This window comes from Panthera leo, chromosome B1 (assembly GCF_018350215.1).
Source record: "Panthera leo isolate Ple1 chromosome B1, P.leo_Ple1_pat1.1, whole genome shotgun sequence".
Taxonomy (NCBI): Eukaryota; Metazoa; Chordata; class Mammalia; order Carnivora; family Felidae; genus Panthera; species Panthera leo.
The window spans coordinates 3,403,237-3,422,362 of record NC_056682.1 but is presented as its reverse complement, the minus strand read 5'-3'; the positions used below and the strand labels follow the sequence as shown (position 1 = coordinate 3,422,362).

General features: G+C 42.3%; 1 protein-coding gene and 1 non-coding gene across 2 annotated transcripts in view; both read left to right on the top strand.

Annotated features, from left to right (window-relative positions):
- CSMD1 (CUB and Sushi multiple domains 1) overlaps positions 1-19,126 on the top strand; it is a 681,511-nt gene that overhangs the window by 24,372 nt on the left and 638,013 nt on the right.
- LOC122218842 lies at positions 16,105-16,236 on the top strand. Its single transcript, XR_006202151.1, has one exon. It is a non-coding gene; the product is annotated as a U8 small nucleolar RNA (small nucleolar RNA).

Genomic DNA, 19,126 nt, shown 5'->3' with positions numbered 1-19,126 from the left:
TTTAGAGATCCCGGGATTTCTTTTCTTTTTTTTAGCTGATTGATGAGGAATTATTGTTCCTGCAGTGAGTGGGTAGTGACTGTGCCAGAGACACTTCATGTCACTGGCCCTCTGGGATGAACTATCCTCCACTGGATGTGAGGGAGATATTCAGTGGGAAATGGCTTCTTTCTGAGAAGAAAAGTGAAATGGTATAAAGTGAGGGCACAATGCTTGGCCATCTGGAAGAAACAATCTATAACTACTTCTAATGTCTTGCCATACACTTTTTTCCTAAATGTTTTATCCAAAGGAGATGCTGGCATTTCAAATGGCATAAGCTAGTGTAATATGTGGGAAGGGCAATGCAAGAGTTAACCAGATCATTTTGGGGGGTCTTACTCTTTGGCTAGTTTTACCTCTCTGGCACTGAACTTAAAACGTTCTGTGATTGGCTGGGGTGCCCGGGCGGCTCAGTCGGTTAAGTGCCTGACTTCAGCTCGGGTCATGATCTCACGGTGTATGTGTTCGAGCCCCGTGTCAGGCTGTGTGCTGACAGTTTGGATTCTGTCTCCCTCTGTGTCTGCCCCTCCCCCACTCGTGCTCTCTCTCAAAAAATGAGTAAACGTTAAAAAAATAAAAAAAAAAAATCTGTGATTGACTTAAGGATAATCGTGAAGGAGTAAAGGGGCATGGAAGGGGGAGGGAAGGTCTACAGCTCCCAGAAACTCATGACATGTGCCCCAAAATCATGTCGGAGCACAGATCCTACAGTTGAAACCGGAGTGTGGAGTTGTTTGATTGTTGTTATTTTCTCATTGTATGGGTGGGTTAGGAATGGTTATATTAGTCACATTTTTACTAAGATGGTCCTTAAAATGCACCATATGATATTAACGCATAGTGTATGGTCCACAATTAAGGTGAGATAACACTTTTTAAATTGATAGTATTTCGCTCATTGGATTATTTAACACTAACCTATTTACTGTGGATAATTGTAAATACACAGAAGAGTGGAGAGAGCTGTAAAGAGAACCGCTGTGTTCTCCATTCTGTCATTTGTATTTTATCTGTTCACTTTCTCACAGTCCCCCCTCCCCCCTCCAGGTATCTTAAAGCAAATACCAGACATCACATTATTTTATTTGTAGATAGTTAACATATAGAAGTGTGTAGATAGGTAGATACATAGACAGTCTGGCATGCCTTTTATATAAAGCATGAGGATAGTACACTTTTAAAAACACCAAACAAAATTGAATTTATTAATTTCTTAATATGTATATTTCTTCAGAGTTGTCCCAATTTATCTTTTTAAATTTTTTAAAATATTTATTTATTTTTGAGAGAGAGAGAGAGACAGACAGAGACAGAGAGAGACACAGACAGAGCATGAGTGGGGGAGGGGCAAAGAGAGAGGGAGACACAGAATCTGAAGCAGGCTCCAGGCTCTGAGCTGTCAGCACAGAGCCCAACGCAGGGCTCAAATTCACAAACTGCAAGGTCATGACGTGACCTGAAGTCAGACACTTAGCCAACTGAGCCACCCAGGCGCCCCCCCCCATTATCTTTAATCTGTGGTTTGTGTAAATCAGGATCTCAAATGTCTACACTCTGTATCTGATTACTGTGCATGCCTGCTTAGGAATTTTAATCTCTTTTTCTCTCCTACATCTGTACTCTTCTTCTTAGTTTTTCCAGTGCCCTTCACAAATTTTTAAAGGAGGGCTTTAGTTCAGAGACTGTTTCACATGGTTGATATTTTCAGTATCACAAGAATTATACCCTTAGCCTTTTGTTTATTTCGTTCCTGTCTCTTTTTATTTTGCTTTTGGACCAATAAGCAGTTTTAGAACAACTTGAATAAAAATCCCCTTCACATTATATTTTTAAAACTCAGTTTGGGAGCTAACTTCAAGTTTAGTTATGCTATTTAGAAAGGAGCTAATTGAAATAAATAAACAGTATTAGTGAAGATTCTCTTATGAGCTGACATGCGTTTCTGTTTACATCTGCATTGCTAATCTCTATATTTGTTTACTTTTTCTTTGGTGTTGTTTTCCTTGGTTGTCATTTTGTAATTAATAAACAGTTATTTAAGGAAAGTTTTAGGTGATAGGACAATTGTGTGGAAAAGTACAGAGAGTTCCCCTGTCAACGCACCCCCACCTACCCCCAAACACACATGCAACCTCTTCCATCATTACCAGCCCTCTCTGGAGCAGTACTTTTGTTATAACTTACAAATCAACATGGCACCTCATTATCAACCCAAGTCCATAGTTTTTTTTTTTTATTTTTTATTTTTTTTGAGATAGAGACAGAGCATGAGCAGGGGAGGGGCAGAGAGAGAGGGAGACACAGAATCTGAAACAGGCTCCAGGCTGTGAGCTATCAGCACAGAGCCCGACACAGGGCTTGAACTCACAGACTGTGAGATCATGACCTGAGCCGAAGTCGGATACCCAACCGACTGAGCCACCAGGCGCCCCCCCCAAGTCCATAGTTGACAGTACAGTTTACTCTTGGTGTTGTGTATGCTACATATCTGAATAATGACAATGTCAAGTAGCCACCACTATAGTTCATACAGAATAGTTTCATTGCCATAAAAACTCCTGTTCTCCACTTGTTTATCCTCTCCCCACTAACCCCTGAAAAACACTCGTCCTTTTACTCGTTATATTTTTACCTTTTCCAGAATGTCATATAGTTGAAATCATACAGTAAGTAGCCTTTTCAAAGTGTCTCCTTTCACTTGGTAACATGTAAGTTTTGTCCCTGTCTTTTCATGGCTTGATGGCTCATTTGTTTTAGTGCTGAATAATATTCTTTTGTCTGAAACGACTACAGTTTATCCATCATCTTTTGAAGGACGTCTTCTTTCCTTCCAAGTTTTAGCAGTTATGAATAAAGTTGCTACCAAAATCCACATGCAGGTTTTTGTGTGGACATGTTTTCAACTCCTTTGGGTAAATACTGAGGAGTGTGGTTGCTGGATCTTAGAATATGCTTGGTTTTGTAAGATACCGCCCAAATGTCTTCCACAATGGCTGTGCCATTTTGCATTCCCAACAGTGAACGAGAGTTCTTGTTACTGTACATCCTCATTAGTATTTGGTGTTATGGGCATTCTGCATGTTGCTCGTTGTAATGGGCACATAATAGTATCTCGTTGTTTAATTGACATTTTCTTGGAGTGTCTTTTCCTATGCTTGTTTGCCACCTGTGTATCTTTGGTGAGATGCCAGTCCAGGGTTTTTGCTCATTTTAATTGGTTTGTCTGTTTTCTTATTGTTGAGTTTTAAGAGTCTTTGTATATTTTGAATAAAAGTTCTTCATCAGATATATATTTTGCAAATATTATCCTCCCATCTGTGGCTCGCCTTCTAATTCTTTTAACGTATCACAGGGCAGAAGTTTTTAACTTTTATAAAGTCCACCTTCTCAACTTTTTTAATAGATCATACCAATACTGTTGCATTTAAAAAGTCATTGCAAGATGCAAGGTCTCTTAGATTTTCTCCTATTGCCTTCTGGGCATTGTATACTTTTGCATATTACATTTAGGTCTGTAATCCATGTTGAGTTAATTTTTGCAAAGGATGTGGGATCTGTGTTTAGATTCAGTGTTTTCCGTGTGTACATCTAGTTGTTGAGCACCGTCTGCTGAAAGGTCTGTCTTTTCTGCATTGAATTGCCTCTGCTCCTTTGTCAAACAGAAATCAGTTGACTATATTTGTGGGTCTGTCTTGGGGCTCTCTGTTCTGTTCCATTTTATGTGTCAGTTTGGCCAGTATGGAGCTGTCTTGATTACTATAGCTTTATAGTAATCTCCATTTTTATAGCATGTCAGAATCTGTACCATGCTACAGTTTCACCCAGAATGCTTAAAATATAAGTCTGTTCCTTAAATTGAGAAGTCTGGACCTAGGGACATCTTGTAGGAGTGACACTAAATTTCAATTCACTGAACAGTCTAGAATTTATATGTTTTTTTCCAAGTGGGCTTTTAAAAAAACGTTTATTTTTTTCAGGGGCGCCTGGGTGGCTCAGTCAGTTAAGTGTCTGACTTCAGCTCAGATCATGATGTCACAGTTTGTGAGTTCGAACCCTACATGGGGGCTCTGTGTTGATGGTGTAGAGCCTGCTTCGGATTCTATCTCTCCCTGTCTCTCTCTGCCCCTCCTAGGCTCATGTGCGTGTGTGCACTCTCTCTCAAAATAAATAAACTTAAAAAAAATAAAGTGCTAAATGTTTATTTATTTTTATTTTTTTGAGAGAGAGAGAGAGAGAGGGAGGAGGGGAGCAGAGAGAGAAGGGGACAGAGGATCTGAAGTGGGCTTTGTACTAAGAGTAGAGAGAGCCTGATGCAGAGTTCGAACTCACAACCGTGAGATCATAACCTGAGCTGAAGTCGGACACTCAGCCAACTGAGCCACCCAGGTACCCCCTGCCCTGGGGTCTTTTTTCCCCAACATCTCTCACTTTGTATATGATAATTATAGATGGTTACTAATATTTATTAGGCACGTGTAAGAAAGTTTTACACGTATTAGAAAAAATAGTTTTTATTATCCTTCTGAACAGTAATTATTATTGCCTTTTATGTGAAAGAACCAGGCTCCAAATTCACTTAGCAGATGCAAGGTCTAATATCTGTGTGCCAAGCACTTCTACAAAGTACATTATCCCGTTTTCATAGGGATCACTAGATGACTAAATTTCCTACTGGCATTTATAAAAGATTTTTTTGAGACTTACCACATTTAAAATTGGTGCTTTATATTTTGTTATATTCCATTTCAAAATAAGAGAGGCAGTATTTGTAATTTTGGATAAAAATGTGTTATTGTGTCCATTCACCATTCATGCAACACAAATTTATTCTGGCCAGTTTGTGTCCAGCACTCTTATGTACTTTAGTTGTATCTAAATACAAGGTATTGAAATACTTCAAAACAGTTCAAACAAACTCAGTGTTCAATGGCCTGAACGCACTGAACATCTTTGTAAGCAAAAAGAAGCAGCAGCACTGAGCAAAGAAATCACTAAAATTTGATCCTAAATTTTTTCATATTTAGAAGGGAGAAGTCTTTAAATTCAGATAATCAAAGAAAACAGGTGGAAGAGGAAGAAGAGAGAGAAGGTGGGGAATTGCTGAAAGCTGTTTGCTCAGCACCTTGGTGAGGGACACTCAGTCCTGACCGTGGAGGACAGTTATGGACACGACCCCCACACTGTCTTTTCTTCTCTTGAGAGATTTTAGTGAAGCAAAGATTAATTATTTTTACACGTAGAACTTTGCCATAACTCAGGGTCCCAGTGTCTTCAAGAGAGCTGCTTGTTTCCAATGACCGTCAGCCATTAATTAGGGAAACAGGGCACAGGCAGTCACTGGCCTGTAGCTTTCAGAGCAAACTATGAACGGTGCTCTGTACTGGCTGGACTCACCTCAGAGACCGGTTTATTCAAAGTAGAAGAAAAACAGCATTTCCACTGAGAAGATCTGCAAGAAAATGGAGAAAATAAAATTGAGAAGAGTTATTTTTCGTATAGATTTCTCATTAACGACTGTACTTTCATACTCTTTTAAAGGTCAGCTTCATGGCCTTAAATTAGAAATAGAGTGGATTTCCTTTTAGGTATGGCTTCCCTGTTCGCCCTACACTGAAATGATAAAGATATAGATGGTCTTATCCAGTCTACGAACAGGTGGCTGTTTCCTTTCTCCTGTCATACATGGGGTAACCGCATACTTTCTTGTCCAAACCGGTGCTGTCCATAACACCAGCTCTAAATTGGGACCTTTCCTGGATATAAGGTCCCCTACACTGCACCAGAGGTGATTCAAGGAGAGAAGCAGGATTATGTCACATTTATGGTCATGGCTTTACATTTGTGTAGGATCCTGTATTTATTGGATGCGGACTGGGTATTTTATGCTGGATTCTGTAACGTGCTTCAGCATCACTCGTTACCCCAGCTGCCATTTCACTGTATCCTTCATGGCCTCGTATGTTTATTTATTTTTGGGACAGAGAGAGACAGAGCATGAACGGGGGAGGGGCAGAGAGAGAGGGAGACACAGAATCGGAAACAGGCTCCAGGCTCCGAGCCATCAGCCCAGAGCCTGACGCGGGGCTCGAACTCACGGACCGCGAGATCGTGACCTGGCTGAAGTCGGACGCTTAACCGACTGCGCCACCCAGGCGCCCCATGGCCTCGTATGTTTAAATGAACTTCTGTGTGGATATGGAACAGGCACTTGTTCAGGAATGTCTGGCTAGATCACCGCATGGAAGGAAGGAAGCCAGAAGCTGATCCTCTGATTTATGTGGTTTCACTTCTCTATTTTGCAAAAGTGAAAACAAACTTAGATGTCTTGAGGTCCTTCCCTGAGGTCACGCTGCTGCCTGTGAATGACAGATCTTTCAATGGCACCTTCTCAGCGTGTACCCCAGACTGCTGGCGTTATCCGTGATGCCAAGAACTCGATGGATGAGCCATACTCTGATTTTACAGACAGCCCAAGCTTAGCATCACGTGATGATTTGATGATGTGTAGAACAGTTCTAAGGAATTTCTACAGTCAAAAAAACAATTACGCTGCTGAGTCCTTAAATTAAACATAGTGCATGAAGTTAGCCCTAAGGCAACTTTGTTTTGTAGCCATTCTTTTGGGAAAAAAGAAAAAAAAAGGATTAATGGATTCACTTTTCCAAGTCAGGATCTGATTATATCAATGTTTTACTCCAAAACAGTAGAATCAAAATAGTGATTCCCAAAGTCCACCATTATTTTTCTATAATGAAACCAGCAAATTGATATATAGTCAATATATCTCTTATTTTTTACTTCAAGAAGTAGGCTTAAATTATGTTAATCTTTATGTTGATACATGTATATATTGTGAAATAATTACTATAATAAGGTTATAGTTAATGCCTTCGTCACCTCACATAATTACCTTTTTTTTTTTTTTGTGGGGGAGAATGGTGAGAACATTTAAGATCTATTTTCTTAGCAATTTTCAAGAATATAATCCAGTACTGTTAATTATCCATTTCATACATTAGCTTCCCAGAACCTGTTCATCTTATAGCTGAAGGTTTGCACCTTCTGACCCAGTCTTTCAGGGACTGTTTCCCCCACCCCTTTTCCCTGGTGATCATCATTCTGCTCTGTTCTAGGAGTTCAGCTGTTTTAGTTTCCCTGTATAAGTGAAACTGTACCGTAGTTTTCTTTCTCTATCTGACTGGTTTCACTCAAGCATAATGCCCTTGAGGTCCGTCCATGTTGTTGCGAGTGGTAGGATCTCCTTCTTACTCATGGCTGAGTGATATTCCACTGTAAATATAAACCCCAGCTTCTTTGTCCACGTGTCCATTGACGGACACGCGGGTTGTTTCTGTTTCTTGGCTTTTGTAAGTAGGACTGCAGCGAACATCGGAGTGCAGATACCTCTTTAGATAGTGATGCCGTTTCTCTTGGATGTATACTCAGAATGGGATTGTCTAATCATATGGTTGTATTCTTAATTGTCTTGAGGAACCTCCATAAAACAGTATGGAGGTCGACCATATGTTGACCGTTCTAAGTGGAGCTTGTCTGAATCTTGAAATGTTGGTTCCAAAATGAACTTATTGCTGCACTTTATTCCAGAGACAGCTTAAGGGGTAAAATGTGGCCATGTTCTTCTCCATAATGCTACAAATTCAAATAGAAAATTTAGAACTGCATAACGTACGTAGAAATGGTGAATATAATACCTGCTTTGATGGAAATACTACAGCATTTGGAATATTATCTGTGGCGTTCAGAATAAGGGTGACTCTGCCTAGCTGCAGTAATGTGATGACGATTTTACCTTCTGTATTATTATCCCAAGTTGGGTTCCCAGGAGAACAAGGTACAGGGATAGGAGAATGCCGTCTGACTTGGATGGCACGTAAAGAAGATAAAATGTGTGCACATCATTGGCAAGCAAAGACAAATCCCAAAATCTGCATATAAATAGGAATGTTAAGTACCAAAGAATAATTCAGATGAAAAAATACTTGAAGTTGCTGATTTTCCATATTTAGAACAAGCCGTCATTAAATTAAAATAGAGAAAACTTTATCCATTTGGTGTTAATCTGTTAATTCAAACATGTTCTCATGAGTTTAGGTCGTGCTTTTCCTCCACATCAACCAAGAACTTCACATCATCCCAAATTTTCTAAAACTGAATATTCTGAGACACATTTTAAGTAAATAATAACATTAAATAGAGCCAAGACTACTAGCCTAAAGTTCATGAATATCCCTTATGTCTTAAAAATTCTGGCCAAATATTTTGATAACGAGGTAAAACAAAGCCGATACGCTTTTACTGGGGAGCCGTGAACTCGAAATCTGAAGACCCAGGTTTGAATCGAAACCACTAGTTGCGAGGACTCTGGCAAATCGTTGAACTGCTTTGTCTCAACTCCTTCACGTGGAAAAGGGATGATAACTTCACAAAATAATTATAGGAATTAAATTGAAAGAATATGGAAATGTTTTCAGTAGAAGAAAGACCAGGCACAAAAATCATACTCAGAAAAGTGCTTTAAAGCCGTTTCATTTTTTCCCCACTAAAACTAATCCCTCACCACGGCGCCGAAGTGCCCCCAGTGTGGGAGAGTGCTGAGAGCGCATGTGGCGCTGCTCCAGAAATGGTGGGGTTATAATTCTGAATTCCCCTTAGGCAGATAGTTTCACACCATTGTGTGTAATTGCTTTAGCAGAGAAGCCCTGACGACACGGTGCCCAGAAGAAACAGCTTATTGGTGGTTTTGTGGAAGATTGGTTGTGGGACAAAATGAAAGAGGTCTGTCTGCGCTGGTCCTTCCTCACCAGGGACACAGGTTCGTCCCCTGGGTCACCAGCGTCAAATGGTCACAAAGTGCTTCACAAAGAGGTACACACCCAGTGGAGAGTTTTATTTGATGTATTGATCCAACTTTCCTGTCTCTCCAATCCATTCCCTCTTTTTTGGTCCCATAGAGAGTTGTTTGGGGAGATGCCATTTGATGATGGCATAAAAATAAGTGATTGGAGGAGCACCTGGGTGGCTCAGTGCGTTAAGCATCCTACTTCAGCTCAGGTCACGATCTTACGGTTCACGAGTTCGAGCTCACCTCCCCCCCCCCCCCCCCCCCCCCCGCATCGGGCTCTGTGCTGACAGCTGGGAGCCTGGAGCCTGCTTCGGATTCTGGGTCTCCCTCTCTCTCTGCTCTCCCCCACTTGTGCTCTCTCTTTCTCTCTCAAAAATAAAGAAATGTAGTTAAAAAGTTTTAAAATAATAAGGGATTGGATAAAGCAAGGTTGTTCTGAGTTAGAGAATTTAATGGAAATACTGAGTTTTGCATGATCCGCTAGTTTAAGAAATATGCATATATTAATAGAGGTTCACATTTCAGTTTGACAAAGATCAGTGCTGTTTTTATTAGGACAGACTTCCACAACACACAGGTGGATGTTCCCCGGCCTGGCCCCCAGACCCCCAGGTGATAGAATCCCTTTTGTGTAAACAGCACGAGGTTCCGCTTGGGAAGATGTTTCTAAGCAGAGGTGGCCCAACAGTCTCCAGCTTGCTTTAGTCAGGGGCATCTCCAAAGCATTCGCTGCTACTTCCTGAGCCTGGTCGCCATGGTGACGCTGGGGCAGTGCCTGAACTTCCTTCTCCTGGGTCTTGGCTGGAGCTCAGATGGGTGCACTGGCCTCTGCCCTCCAACTCCTATTATAGGGTCCTTGACAGTTTTTATTTGTTTTACACTGGTCTTGGGCAGGGTGTGTGTGTCGGGGGCGGGGGGTACATAATTGTGTATCTTTGCAAGAATCCCTCGAAAAAAGCCCTAGATGATTACTAAGTCTCTTTATTACATGAATAATTAGCTTAAAAGATAACTTTTCTGGGGGAGAAATATTAGATGCACACCGTTAATCTTACACTTTTAAAGAGTGATTTTCTTTTGTTTATTTGTATGGCATTTATGTACCCATTTTGGTTATCTCACGGTTGATGGAAATGTATTCTCACCTTTAGGATATTGATTTTGATTAATGTACCATCCCCAAGTATAGGTACCTAATCCCACGACTCGTGACCTGACCCAACCTCCTCAGGAAGCAGATTCCCTACATAGTGCATGATGTGAGTTATTTGGGGGGGGATGGGGGGGGGGTGTTTGTCCCATTAGTATATGTTTAAATACATGGGCTTCTGAGATAAAAGTTTTGCAAACACTTTATGAAATCTGATGTAATATAAAATGAAATAACTTCTGTATGGCTAACGTTAGCATATATTGAGTGCCTAGGATGTGCCAAGCGTGTCGGGTAGAGTGTTGGTTTTTATCTATTCTAACAACAAACCTGCCTCACAGACCTAACCCTTCAGGAAAGAACATTAAGTTAACTGACTTGCCCCAGGGTAACATAGCTGGTAAGTGCTTCGGGCCAAGGATCAAAGCATCATCCTCTGACTCTGCAGCTGCTGTTTATTTTCAATACATAATGCAGTGTGGATAAAGGAGGAAAACACTAGAAAATCTAGCAGAAGGAAATAAATGAGTTATTTCAGGTGTAGCTAAGGCAAAAGGGAAAGTGAAATGTGTCATCGTGAATGTGTGAAAACAAGCATTCAAAATCATCCAGACAAACTTTTTTTTAGAGCTCAAACCTAATTTACTTCCTGGTTTCTCAAGATATATCAGAATATATAAATATATTAAGAGATACAGGTGCTAATCGAATGAATATTCCTTATGTCTATATTTGTCACCAGTGATAAAATACTGAAGTCAGAGGGGGGGCAGATGATTACTCTGTCTATTTAGGGAAGTTGGCAGGCCGTGGGCCTGAGGGAATCACGGTCCACGACTTTACTTCCAGCGACGGGTCACTGAGAGAGAACAGGCTCACGTCACGAGAGGTCGCGTTGGACCAGCCAAATGCGAAAACACTGCTGTCTTAGACAGCTTGGGCCGCTTTAATAAAGCACCGTCAACTGGTGGCTTAAGCAACAGGCGTTCATTTCTTCTGTTCTGCCGGCAGGGAAATCCTACATCAAGGCGCTGGCAGATTCAGTTCCTGGCAAGGGCTGTCTCTCTTCTTGACTTGGGTGGCAGCCTTGTCAGCATCTCCGCAGGCAGTGAGGTGAGAGGGCTGTGGCCTGTCCGTCTTCTTGTGGGGACACTAATCCCAATACGGGCCGCATCCTCGCGACCTCATCCAACCCTGCTGCACCTCCAAATCATGCTGGAGCTTGGGGCTTCGACATGTCCATTCGTGGACATACAGACGTTGAGGCCATGGCACCACCTCCTCTTGGCTTCGTGCTCTTTCCGCCCAAGTCTTCATTTGAACAGAGAAACCAAAGAAAATAGCACCCCGAACCGACCTTTATCGAGTACGTCTGGGGGATACAGGCAAGGGTACGGTGTATATACAAAGACGTGTCGAATGGTGTCATTTCCTCGAGGAGTGAGGGAGCCAGACCCAGGCCAGGTCGGGGCTGTGCCATGGGTCCTGTGGTGGCCGGAGGCAGCGGTCCGTCCTTGCGCCTCGGTGGGGGGAGAAGGGAGCCCGCTGCAGAAGCCCGTGGAGAACACCGCGCTGGGACAGACCCCGGGCAGGCCGCGAGGAGAGGCGGCGGTGTGTCTTCCACGAGGCGGTTCGCGGCAGAAGGTATCTCCCGAGTTACAGAAAGACGGGCGTCTTCGGCACGCCTGCATCCCCCCGGGCGTCGAGAACCTTCTGTGTAGACTTTCTTAACCCTTAGGATTCTGGCCTGTTTCCGTTTCCTGCCTGCACAGCCTTGAGAGGTCAAGCACTGCATGCCTTCGCTCTCTTTGAGGTTGTAAAAACGGGCTCCCTGTCGACTGGCCCTACAACAGTCCTTTCCCACTCTCCTGGCCTGTGAGGTGTCCTGGGAACTTCACCCTTGTTTTGGAATCAGTTCCGCCTCTTTGGGAACCTTGTTTACCTTTCAGTTTCAGAAGAGTAACACCATCAAGAACGGCCAGGGCTGCTGAGCCAGCAGGACTGGGGCTCCGTCCCTGCCTCCTTCCCTGCTGGCTGTATGCCCAGCACCGGCGAATCTTCTCCACTCTGTTTCCTTATCCGTGAAATGGGAATAACACTCCTGAATATCTGCAGTTACTATGGCATTAAGTGAGACACTGTTTTGACGATACTTAGCCTAGTGTCGGACACATAGTAAGCATTTAATTAGTAATAGTATTACATTAGCCTGTGAATCACGTACACTGCCGGGTATATTTAACACTAATCTTTATTTTTTGCTGTTTATAATATAATAATGGTAACAGCCATGACAGCATCTTCTATTTAAAAATCTCGGATTTCATAGAGACCTGCTTAGAAAGTGATAGCTTCTCCTCAGCTGGTGTCAATCTCTTAACCTACTGCATAATACAGGATATTTTACATCCTATTCAAAGAATGGTATCTATATCCACATTCAGAGAATGTGGCATTTTTGCTGAATTATCAGCTTGCAATAAATTAACATGGGTTACACATAACTAGCAGAATGAAGCCAACCATATTACAATCTGACTTGACATTATCGAAGACTTAAAGACACTTCAGGGTCTTATATTGTGTCAGAATCTTCATTACGAATGCCAGGCAATATGACACAATGGCAGCGTGAAGAGTCCCTGATGACACCATGGGCCACACCCATGGCTACTGCCCATGTTTGTGCCTTTATTCTCAGGAGAATAGCTCCAATTTCCTTGCAGACTAAAATCCAATACTCCTATTATGCAGCAGGCTGGCTGATTGGGTGTAAGTTAAAAATAACTCACACCATAAATGCTTTATGTATAAGTTGGCTGTGCCCCCTAGGTCGAGAGAGCTCAGTTATTCAAGTTAAAATTAACTTCTGAATCAAGTATGTGCATACTGAGGGGCAGGCTCTTTGTGAAATATCGAAGATGTGAATGCTTTTCCTGTAAAATGTTTGTGCACGGTGCAGTTGGGTCGGTTGTTAAACAAGTGCCTGCTTGTCATGAGGCAGGAGCCAAGTTGTGCCTGGAGAATAAGGAGAGATGATGCTACTTCTTCACATGCTTTCATTCCATATTCTTGCTGAGTAATTGTCTTATACTCAATCATGAAATTGTGTCTCCCTTGTTCAGCCCCTGCCTCATTTTCAATGCACCTGTTAGGCTGGATTATAGAGGATACAGACTTGGCATGGAGAAAGACATTCAGTGGAAATGCACGTAGGAATATTTATTCTGGCTCAGATACACATGACCTGTGTGACTGAATGGTTATCCTCTCTCTATCTGAGGCTTTCCAGGCAAGAGTCAAAAGCCTGTTTGTCTAATAGTGCAAGAATTTTCTTTAATCTCTTCCTTCTCTATACTAATTAATTGATGCATTTACTGTGAATTCAGTAAATACTTACTGAAAGTCTACAAAATAGTATACTGTTAAAGCTCACACTCTAGAGGGAAAGAAAACTAAACATTAAATAAATAAGTAAATAAAAACATGATGTGTGTTTGTTAGCATTACAAGGAGGTATAAGAATAAACAGGGAAAAGAAATCATGGACTCGCTTTGGGGTGGGGAGTTTAGAGAAAGCTCTGTAATAATGAAGCCCATGGATTGGTCCCAGAAAGTGGAGTGGGGGCTTTCTGTAAGTCTCTTATATTCAGTGATGTGCTCATAAATGTTTACCAATCAGTTATGTGAGGGGCAGAGCATGATTTATAACATTTTCCAATCTTCCTGGTCAGACATTTCCACGTTGGCCAGTTTCTAGCTGTCAACCTGATGTCACTGGGTAGCCAAATGAAGTACAAGTCCCTATTGTGGTATTTCCACCAGACAAATACTAGCCTCAAGGGTTCATATAAAGGCCAAATAACAGTATAGTAATTAGGAATTTATGAGATCTACATCTGTTTTAATGTAATGGATTTAATTTTAAGTTGATATCATTTAACCAGTCAAGGGCTATGTTTAACAATCCATCATCTTGCAGACTTTCTCAACATTTAACGTTTGCCTCTCATACTCTAGTGTAAACATACCACTGATTTTTTTCATACTCTTTCTGAGATGTGGTAAGCAGAACATAAAGGCATATCCTAAATGTTGACACAGGCTACAACATGTAAAATGGGTAAGATAATTATTGATCAGTCATTTGGGGCAAGAACTGTCAGAAAGACCTTAAGATTCTCAGCTGATTTCTTGAGTTATGGTTTGGAGTCCTTCAGTTTGATGTTTAGATTCTTTAAACTGTATGAACTTTATGAAAATCTTATGGATGCATCAGACTCTTTCCTGTTAACTTCTACAAAGTTAAAATTGCACGATCTCTGTCCTTAGAAATATTTCATTCTAGATAAGAAGACTTCAGTGTGTATTTATTTTTGAGAGACAGAGAGTGAGAGGGAGGGGCAGAGAGAGAGGGAGACAGAGGATCCGAAGCAGGCTCTGTGCTGACAGCGCAGATCCTGTCACGGGGCTTGAACTCACGAACCCTGAAGTCATGACCTGAGCCGAAGTTGGATGCTTAACCCACTGAGTCACCCAGGCACCCCTCTAAGATAAGATTAAAAAAAAAGAAAGAAAAGAAAAAGAAATAAAAATGTAGACATTTGCAAGATCTCTAAAACTATATCATACTATGGAATGATACATACTATGAATGGAATGGTATGTATGGAAAACTACATACTATGGAATGACATACTTTGAAAGGAATGAGAGGTGTTTACTTTTCTTCATTTCCTTCATGTTTTGTTTAACCTTTTGTAATTTTGCTTTTGAATTATTTTAGTTTCATTAACATCGTCCACATAATGAAAATAAAACTGTGCAGTCATAAACACTCTGGTGTGATTCACACCATGAGAAAAAAGATAGAAATAAATCGCTTATATGCATTGAAAACTTTGTTGAGGATACATAAAATAAAAATTTACAATTTTAAAAACGCCACACAAAGAAAAGGAAAAACAAGTCGAGATGCTTTATAAATGATTGTGGCAGGAATAGAGCGTCCCTGTGCCAGTTGGCTGTGTGTCACGGCTGCCCATCTACAAGGGTCGGCCATGTCTTCCGAGATGTAGGAGGTTGTGCGTAAAATACAATCCGGAAGCGTTAGACGCATTTGTGTATGTGGGAAGTTTTGAGAAAAGATTTGAAAAAAATGGGCTTCCCTCCACTTGATCTTACTTTGTCCGAACCCTGTTGAAAATCCAGTCCTTTGTGTGAGGTGACTCCTCAGGTCCCGGCTCCTAAAGTGGGTGTGGAAGAAGGTTAAGTGTGGTGATGATGATGGTGGTGATGATGATGTTGCTTACTGCCATCGTCACATTCATCTGAATTCACTGAGCAGCAAGTTGTCCCTGGCAGTTGAGAGCGTGCTAGAAAATGAGGGGAGACTCAGTGAAATTGCGCACAGAGCAGGGAAGGAGCGGGGCGTCTGGCAGGGCTGTCGCTGCCTGGGGCACTGGGCCTGGCCTGATCGAAACACGTTTCTTGTAAATGAAGCACCTGATACGATTTTGATTTGGGAAACTATGTGAGTGCATCAATTTTGGCTTCAAAATGAAAACAAAAAATGAATCTCACTGTGCTTTGGAGGAAAATGCTAGCTATAAACAAAGGATCATAAAACTAGAATTTTAAAGGAATTCAAACTACTCAATCTGATGAAATCAAAATCCTAAGAGGGCTTTGAAAGCTGATTCCTACCACCAGTTACGAAGCCTAAAATCTCCATAAAATTCAGAACCAAATAGTACCTGAGATTTTTGCAAAGAGCTTTCGTGCCTACAACACCTTGGCATCCCAGAAAGGTTGCCATGTAGGCAGGGCAGACGGTATTGTTACTTCCTTTTCACCCAGAGTCACACCGGCCTGGGGATTTCAAGCAGGTTTATTCTCCCGGACGTTGATGTATTTTGCCAGCAAATATTCACTGGGTGCCTTCTGTATTTTTGTTGTTCTGAAATGTGTGGATGAACCTCCGATATTACACAGCTTATTTCTGGTGGGTGGAGTGCCAATAAACAAATGTACAAAAGCCAAGTAATAATCGTCAGGTAGGATAATCCTTACCTGTTCCTCCTTCGGGAGGGCAGATTGGAACATGATGATTGGAGATCCCATGATTCGTGATTAACGTCTCTGCATAATCAGGACTTGCAAAAGCCAAGTAATAATAAATACAGGGATCAGAAGATAGAAAATGACGGTGGAATATTTTGCACGTTATGTTGGTCAAGGAAGGCACCTCCAGTAAACCAGCTTTTGCTGAGGCTGGCAGACAGAGAAGGCTTGAGCCCAGAAAAGACGAGCTTTCCAGGCACATGTTGACACCTGGTTGGTCTCTTCCAAAGCCAACCAAAGGTCAGTGGGGACCAAGCATCATGAGGAGGGAGATAATGACTGGAGGAAACAGAGGGGGGGTTTAGGTGGTAGGGTGGCAGGTGACACAGGGCCACTGGCCGTGGATTTTATTCTACGTGATGTAGTAAGTCACTGAGGTATATTTATTGGGGCAACCAGCCTCATCTTGCTTAGGTTTTAGAAACATCACAGACAGTGCTTCTGGGACAGTAGATTCTTCCACAACAGTGGAAGCAGAGAGACCAGATAGGAGGCTGCTTTAGAGTCGCAGATGAGAGACGAGGGTGGGCACGCAGGTGAGGCTGATGGAGGTGAATCAGGCAGCTTCCACGTCATGGGGCAAGTCCTTGATTTCAAGGGTCTGTCCTTTGTGGTACAACGACAACCAAGCAGGAGTACCTTCTGTTTTCATGTCTTTGGGTAGCTGTTTAACATACCAGCATGTGTATGTCCCCACATGTCAGGAGAGGAGGAGGAAGGTCATACTCGATGATCACCCAGATGCCTTCTGTTGATGGTCTGATGCCAGTGTCCTTTCCTCTGAATTGGCCAGAGTGGCAGCTGGAAGTTTTGTGATGGATTAAGTGAGCTTCTGATTATGTGCCGGGTCCTTGCCTTCCTCTTTTGTCCGATTCCTAGTGCAGGAACTCGCTGAGGACAGGTGCTTAGTGAATACCTGTTGGGTGAATAAGTGATACAAAAAATTGGTGAGTCAGTGAATAAGTGATGTTTCTACCATGTCATGATTTTTGCGTCACTGAATTTCGTCATTCAAGTGATCTTCCCCTCTGCCTCCTGAAAACTCAAATTTCCTCTGCTCAAGACTCAGTACCCTGGGACTGACATTGCCAATATTTAGTTGGGGAAAACCATTGGTTGAATGAATGAGCGGATGGAAGTACGAGTAAGTCTTTTACCAAAGTGCATCTGGCAACCCTCTGCCCTGGCCAGCCCAAGAAGAGAAAGCTGTGGTCAGCCAGGCCCTCCCACCTGAGAAGGGCTCTGAAAATTGGGGCCAGGAGGAAGGTCACTGGCCATCCAGTGAGACAAAGTGAGGGAGAAGAAGACACAGAAGACAAGGTTTTACATCAAGTTGTGTAATATGTGGTCTTAAATCTTAGGGTGTTTTCTTTTTAATTTTTAATTTATATCAAAGTATACTTTCCTTTTCTCTCACCATTCTGACTTTGAGGAATAATTGCCATTTTTTTCTGTAGAAAATGGCTTCCACAAACATATATCCAGCAGGGTAAGTCCTTGGTCTTTGAAGACAGATTATGGTCAACTCTGGAAGATGAATTAAGTTTAATGAAACATTTTCAGTGAGAGTCCGTGCTGGTCTGTTTAATTATTGTTCCCTGTCCCCACCTGCTTATATCATGCCTCTTAAAGAGCTGTGGTGGAGAGGACGTACGATTCATTTCATCATTATGATTAAGGTTTGTAGCCATCGGAGCAGTAAGGCTATGACGCCTGCAGGTCTGTGATGTGCCCAGGGGTTTCTCTTCCCAGGACCACAAAGGCTGTTTGCTCCGTAGGGGGTGCTCTTCAGAAGCCCTCCTTTCCTTTATTACGAACAACTGCTGATCCCCTGAGGCTCAGTTCACATATCACCTTGTCCCGAAAGCCCTGTCTTACCCCCATCTGAGTTAAGGGTCTGGGTTTTCAGAACAAGCCACCCTGTCTCCCGTCCACTCCTCTCATCCTCCCTGACCTCATCCCCAGCACCTTCCCTCTCCCACTGGGCTCCAGCCATACTAGCCACCCTGGGACACCCTACTACCCCTCACTCTCCTCTCATCCATGCTTTATTTTTCTTGCACCACAGATCACTTGACAGATCATGGAATATATTAATATGCATCAGTGGAAGACCTAATCTGTCTCTGTTTCTAATCTGCTTCTTGATCTGTCTCCTCACCAGAACGTGAGTGCACGGAACAGCCCCTTCTTGCGTACCGCACAACAGACTGGTGTTTCCCAATGTCTGCTCTGCAGGATTGCCTAGCTCGTGCCAGTCGCTCAATAATTATTTCAAGAATGAAGATACGAATTGATCTGCACACCTTCGGGAAAGCGTGTCTGTTGGCTATAGGTTAAGTTCTTATGATTGGACCCTTAACATTCATTTCCCTGTTTTTTACCCCTAGGAAAGCACTTAGAATGTAGCAGGCATTCAAGAACTGCTTGTTGAATGAATACACATACTGGGCACTCTGGCCATACATACGTTAATAGCAACAACTAATCATGATTTAGTACCTTTATCAAATTACATTATGAGTCATTTATTGAAATACCGAAGTGGGCCCCAGCATTAACTTCCAAGTAGCCAGGTATTTGTATCTGTACATATGCTTCACGTCAGTTCTTCTGAGCTTGAGAGAGACGGGGGACGGGGTGATGGTAAAAGAAGTGTAAGGAATAGGAAGGGGGGCTCTTTCCAGTGTGGATCCAACAGAGACTAAAACAAATCATCAGAACCTAGCAGTGAACTCAGGGATTGAATGAGAGGCTGAGTCTGTGTCTCTGCAAAGCATTCCTAGGGCTGCTCTGAGGACCAGTCTGGGCTTCCATCTGCTTCCCTCCACGAGTACTTTACTATATTTGGGTGCTCATTTCACTTCATTTCGGGTAACATCTCCGTTCTGCGTGCCTGGAGACACGTTACTGTGTGTTCATCCCATTTAAGTGCAGTTTTTCAATAT